The sequence below is a fragment of the Budorcas taxicolor genome, chromosome 5 (assembly GCF_023091745.1).
Source record: "Budorcas taxicolor isolate Tak-1 chromosome 5, Takin1.1, whole genome shotgun sequence".
Taxonomy (NCBI): Eukaryota; Metazoa; Chordata; class Mammalia; order Artiodactyla; family Bovidae; genus Budorcas; species Budorcas taxicolor.
The window spans coordinates 50852031-50859102 of record NC_068914.1 but is presented as its reverse complement, the minus strand read 5'-3'; positions in this window follow the sequence as shown (position 1 = coordinate 50859102).

Sequence of the window (7072 nt, the reverse complement as noted above, 5' to 3'; positions counted from 1 at the left end):
TGTGGGACAGGTCTGGGACACCCAGGTTTGTTGGGAGTGGGGATGGAGCACACGTGGGCACTCAGGGAAGGAGTTATCTGTCAGCCTTTCCACTGGGTGATCGCCCAGGATGGAAGAACAGTGCTGAGGGGCTATGCTGGCGAGAACCTCATTCCATTCTTTGTTTATATCTGCCAAAGCAGTGATTCGTGTTTTTTTTTTTTTTTTTTTTTAAGGTCTGAGGTCTGGAATCCTTCTAAGAATCTAACAAAAGGATAAAACTATCTTGCTGGAAAATACACATTGGTATGTACACACATGCATGAAACACATATGAACATTAAATTTTAATTAAAAGAATTTAATTATTCTAGAATTAACAGTCTATCCTCCAAACATAGTAACCCTCTTTTTGCCATTTTGCCTTCTTCCCAGCCCTTGCCTGGCTGGAGCAGCCTCAGGCCTATGTGGCATCCCAGCTGAGGAAGGCAGGAGCAAAGGAGAAATGACAGGACCTCTGTTCTTCCCATCCCAAGTTTAATTATGAACAGTTATCCATAGAAATGTGTTTCTATCTGTTGGTAACTTTCTAGATTATCATTAGGTCCATATTTCTAGAATCCTGTGAGTTAGCAGGCTATGAAATTGCATGGGGACAGAACCACTCACCTTGTTTCTCTGAGAAATGTGTTCGATCTGTTCCAAGCAAACAACTTCTGAATAAAGCTTTGGAACTTCTAAGTTGGGTACCTTAGTAAGTTGGGGACAGACTGTGCTCCATTTGTGAAAGAGGAGAAAATACCCTATTAGACAACCATGTAATTGGGCTGCAAGCCCAAAAGCTTAAAAGGATGCACATAATGGGAAAATACTATTTTTAATTTAAAAAATTGAAATATATACCTCATGACATTGACACTCTGTTTTTAAGCCCCTGTGTCCTTTGCGGCCTATGCATCGCTGGGGTGTTGGTGAGTGCAGAGAGGGCTGTACTTTTTCCAGCTGGTAAGAATTTTTATATAGAGATAGATTTTTTTTTTTAATCTTTTTGCAAGGCTGAATAACCAGCTATTTTAATGATCTTAACCACCTAAAATTTCAGTGCTTTGGATTCAATTTTGATGCGTAGTGTTCTATAGAAAGTACAAGCAAAAATGAATAATTCATGATTGATGTGGTACATTCATGATTTATTTACAGCCCAGAACTCGTGGTAACTCAGAGAACATCAAACACCCTACACCCTGGCCTGCCATTTAAAGCAGCATCTTTAGAGGGAGAAAAAAGACAAAGCACAGAAGATGTTAACTTTGTATAAGGTAATGAATTAAAAAATCTTAAATGTTTGCTGAGAAATAAGTTGAGCAATGAGGAAAGTAAAACATGGTTTTGAGAAAACTAGAAGTCTCCTGATCGACTACTGATGCCGTGAGAGAAAGTTTGTAAGCCATTATTTGTCACGGCCTTCTCTCTAGGCTTTCTCCTAATTAAATTTTCATCATATCTTGTGATTTTGTTTTTAGTCTGAGTATTCCTATTTCCTAATAAAATTTTAACTATGGAAAAAGCCTAAAATCTCTACAATGATAAAGAAAGGGACATAATTCTATCAGAGAGTATAATTCAGTTCAGTTCAGTTCAGTCCAGTCACTCAGTCGTGTCCGACTCTTTGCGACCCCATGAATCGCAGCACGCCAGGCCTCCCTGTCCATCACCAACTCCCGGAGTTCACTCAGACTCACGTCCATAGAGTCCGTGATGCCATCCAGCCATCTCATCCTCGGTCGTCCCCTTCTCCTCCTGCCCCCAATCCCTCCCAACATCAGCGTCTTTTCCAGTGAGTCAACTCTTCGCATGAGGTGGCCAAAGTCCTGGAGTTTCAGCTTTAGCGTCATTCCTTCCAATATGTCCCTCCCCAAAATGGGTGAGGGAGAGTCTGGCACGATCAGAAACTCGTGTGAAAATAGCACAGAATCCCAGTTGCAAGATAAAGAATAACTGAAATAATACCTTTTGGCTCATCCAGACAGTCCCATTATGGAAGCGGATTGGGAAGAAAGTGGGCCAGGGGCTTCAGTAAGCACAGAGTAAGTTGCCCCAGTATCTAAAAGGAAATCGACAGATTGGCCCCCCACAATTATTTATACCCGGGGTTCCTCAGGTGTAATTAGGACGGGAGCTTGTGTGGGGGACCCCTGGGCACCTTCAGTCCTGATTGTCTTGAGAGTCTGACCCCGGAGACCTACGCCTCTGAGGGCAGTCTCTCTTCCAGTGTGGTCCTTTGCAGACCGGACATAGAGCCGGGCGGCTTAGATGCCTGAGGGCAATCCCGCTTGAGGTGCCCCTCCTTTCCACAGTAATAGCAAGCCCATTCCTTTTCACCTGGGTCCCTCTGGGCATTTTTCTCTGGCTGTTTAAGAAATCTATCTTTTAAGATCACTTTTCCTTCACTTTCGGGATCAATCTCAGTGAATCTGAGAAGGGCTTCTCTTAGTCTACCTAGGAATTTACCAGGAGCTTCCTTCTCCTGTTCTATGTCTGCCAATTTGCTATAGTTTAAAGGCTTAGAACGTGCCTGCCTGAGTCCTTCAAGAGTACATCTGACAAAATGACTCTGATCCCATCTTCCTTTAGCTGCGTTGTAGTCCCAGTCTGGTTCTATAGTTGGGACCTCCTGATTCCCAGTGGGGAAGACTGCTATCTCATCCTCCCTCTTCTCTACTGATTCATTACCAAGCCATTCATCTCCATAAGCAACTGCTTTTCCCAAAACTCGAGTCTTTGAGTCAGGAGTCAGCATTTGTCCTAAGATATACATCACATCCTTCCAAGTAAGGTCATAAAGCAGAGTAACACCTTTAAAAGCTCTAATATATTTTTCTGGGTCCTCTAAATAGTCTCCCAGATCCTCCTTGATTTTTTGTATTTCTTGATAGAAAAAAGGCTTATTAACTCTCATAGACTGATTATTTCTCCCAGTGGGTGTTTCATGAAGAGGCAACAGCTTGTGTGGCTGTTGCTCAGTCTCTCTGGCTGCTCTGCGCATATGATCCCAGGGATAGACTGGAGAAACATGGTTTTCTTTTTCTCTTTGTCTCCTGTCCTCCATCTCGTCTCTTACTTCGATGGTCTGAGTTTCTACTGAAACCAGAGTAGTCTGAGGTCGTACTGAGACAGGAGTTGTTTGGACCTCCATGTGCGCAGTTTGAATCTCGGTTTGGATTTCCACTGAGACAGAGGCAACCCTTCTAAGGGGGCTTCTCTGGTTTTCAGTTTGCTCAGCTTGGAGCCCTGGGTACGGGGGCAAAGTAGGAGGACAGGAGGGAGCTGAAGGTTTCACGCGCAAATCTATACCCTTAGGACATAAGTCTGGCATATTTCGCAGAGAGAAAAAGGGCAACACATATGCTACTTCTACTCACTTCCCTTGTTCCTTACGGAACCGGTCTAATTGTATAACAGTATTATACTTAAGAGACCCTGCAACCGGCCACCGTTCGCCGTCCTCCAATGGATACCTTGGCAATGCAGTATCACATAGGAAGACGAGGTGTGTCTTCTTTAAGCCAAAGTTACTAGTTTGCTATTTTGCAGATGGTTTGTTAAGTATCTCAGGTCCCCGTCTCCCTTTACCATCACTGTCATCACCCCTCATCTACAGACTCAGCTGGGAGGCCGTTTCAGGCATAACTTCTTACAGGGTGGAATGCTATGTTAATCTAGAGTCACCCTCTCTCTCTCTTCAGTCGCTAAGTTGTGTCCGACTCTTGTGACCCCGTGGACTGTACTTTCCAGGCTCCTCTGTCCATCTGATTCTCCAGGCAAGAATATTGAGTGGGTTGCCATTTCCTTCTCCAGGGGATCTTCCCAACCCAGGGATCAAACCTGGGTCTCCTGCACTGCAGGCGGATTCTTTACCTACTGAGCCATGAGGGAAGCCCAGAGTCACCCTATTGGTGATCAAACAAAGAATTGTGAGGGTTGGTAGGTGGGACTAAGGATGACACAGTGTCTCCGTTTGATAAAATTACATTTTCCTCTCTACAAAAAAAGTAATTATATCAATTGGGAAAATGGCTAATAAAAATTATTTTTTAATTCTTCATGAGTTTTCATAAAATGCAACTCCATCTGCAGTAGACATCTCAAGGCTAAAGGATACTGTCTACTTGGCCCCAGGCCCAGGGGACAGTGTGTGTCCCCTGAACCAGGGCAGGGATCAGATGGGAGGCCTACCTACCCAGGCCTGCGTGAACACTGTCATCACATTTGAGGCAAATTTTCCGTGATGAACAAGGTTTTGAAACTTAAGTGGTTTTGCAGGTTCATTTCTCCAGCGGTCATCAAGTTCTGCATTCTCTAGGAATCCCCCTACCCTGTTACAGTGTCTTTATTAACAGTAAAACCTCAACTTTAAAAATTTGCTATGCCATGGGGCTTTGTGGGGGGAGGAATTCTCACCATATAATGCTGCCTTCCACTTTTTGTATAGATGGAAAAGATGGAAGTAATCACTATTCCTGGGAGACGTACTTTGGCAAGTGATCCTTAGCATGGATTTTACCTCTTTTCCTTCTCTTCAAATTTAACTAATTCTTACAGGAGTTTATCTTAGCTCCAGCTTCTATAAAAATTACAATAGACTGACTGGCTTATAAACTATAGACATATATTTCTCACAGTTCTGGAGACAGGGAAGTCCAAGAGAAAGGTTCAGTGTCTCGTAAGGACAGACCTCCTGCCTCACAGAGGGTCATCTTCTGCTGTGTCCTCACGTGGGAAAAGAACGGTCATCTTTCTCGCAGCTCTTCTCGGAAAGGCACTAACTCCATTCATGAGGGCTCCACCCACAGGACCTAATGTCTCCCAAAGGTCCCACCTCCAGGTACTAATTAAAGATTATGGCCTCAACACATAAAGAGAGGTGGGAGGGGGGATGCATGCATTAAATCCATATCAGAGTTTATTCCTAAATAAAAAAACATATGAGAAGTAAAAAACAGGAACTTTGAAGAGACAAAAGACACTTCTGTCTCCATGGGGAGAATGGCGGTCCTGGTCCCCAGCTTCAGTTGGACCGGCATACTGCACACTGCACACGCACTCTCAAATCTGCTGTGCTGTTAGCTGTGGTTGTCCCAGGGACCCAATAACTTTAAGGCTTTGTTGGAGGCAAATTTGCCCATGTGGGCAACCAGAGTAGCCTTTAGGGTGATATGTGAGGCAGGACTCCAACTTGGCTGTTTGCAAGCCTGTTGTTAGGGCACAGTATCCATATGGAGCAAGTGTGACGTCCATCACAGCAGGTACCAGGCTGAAGGCCTCTCAAGAGAATCATAAATGAAGACAAACTAGCTCCATTAAGTACGTTGTAAAATAAATTGTTCTTCTCCTACTTCCTCTCCCTTGGGCTTTTTTAGTTCATCTGTGTGATATTACTAACATCTGTCTTACTTTCTCCTGTAGAACAGACAGTGAAGTCAACTGCTTTAGAAGAAAGTATAGACATCTTGCCAAACAAAGAGGAAAATTGTTCTCTTTGAAACGTGCAGACCCCAGTTAAATAGGAAAAGGGGAAGCAGACCCCAAGTAATAGAAGCAAGTGTTACAGAGTGGAAAGAATAGACTCTTCAGTGGGGAAATCTCAGACTCTGTATGGACACTGCCCCATAAATACCTCCGACAAGCCACACGTACCACTGAGCTAAATCCAACAAGTGACCTAGATTATGATGCTTCTAGGGAGAGTGAATCTGTGTACACACCATGAACAAACGACCTATGAACAGAGTATGGCCTGTGGACACTGGTCCTGCGGACCAGCATTGCTATGAGTGCTGCTGCTGCTGCTAAGTCGCTTCAGTCGTGTCCGACTCTGTGCGGCCCCATAGATGGCAGCCCACCAGGCTCCCCTGTCCCTGGGATTCTCCAGGCAAGAACACTGGTGTGGGTTGCCATTGCCTTCTCCGGTTGCTATGAGTAAGTCTATAAAACAGCTGTATCAACAGGGTTGGGTCTCTCTGAGGTCAGTTGCCACTGCATAGCATAGGAATGGGAGAGGTTCTGAGATGTCTCCTTTTGCTGAGATGGGACCCTCATCTAAGCCTCTCTCTGGAGCACATTACCGGGATCAGGACCTGTCTCCTGTAACGACCCACAGTGACCAGTGGGCAGCTCACCTGAAACGGGATTGAGCCTAGAGCATGTCCGCCTCTGAGGTAAGCCAGAGTGTGGGCTGGAGAAAAACAGCTGAACAGGTCATTTAGCTGTTTTCAGATCCTCTAGTCTGCACAGTGAGTATGGTACGGTGAGTGTGGGGATTCAGCTCAAGATGGAATTAACCGGACATGAGTTGCACACAGGGGCAAGTAGGCTTTCGCCAGCACACTAAGCCCTGCTGGCTCGTAGTTGCTCTCCGAAGTGGTGGGTTGAAGAGGATCCTGGGCTTGAACCTGAGCCCAGCAGGAAAGGAAACCGTGGCCAGCGGCAGTACCCACCGCGGACCAGGGACAGGAAAATGTGCCGCGTGCCATATGCGCACCACGGCTGACGGCCGTGCTCTAAGCCCAGAAAAGTAGGTTGGAATCTCCTCATAGAAACCTTCGAAAATCAGGCTGAAGGGTCTGGCCTTTGAGAAATTTTGCATTTCCTTTGGTGAGGACAGCAGTTCTAAAAGTGGGGAATATAAATGTCTTTAGCAGGATCCATCCCCTCCACCTGCCAGCAGGCCTCTGCAGCTCCCTGCCATCCTAAACATTCAGTCTGGCCTTACACTCAGATCACCTGAAGGTATTTGAGTTTGCAGCCCTGTTGCATGAATTAGAGAATCATTGCTGGATTGTGAGCTGGAAAATGACATGCTGAGAACATATTTTAGAAAGATGATTCTTGCAAAGATATAAAAGATGGAGGGAAGAAAAAAGTAGAAGCTGCAATGCCAACTAGGAAGTTCTTGGAACTCTTCACGTAAGTTACAAGACCTAACCTAGAACTATAGGAATAAAAAGAGTGATCTAAGAGATGGGCAGAAGTGATATCAGGGTGTAGATTGACTGAGGGAGGTGGAAAGAAGAGAGACTTCAAAATAACATCA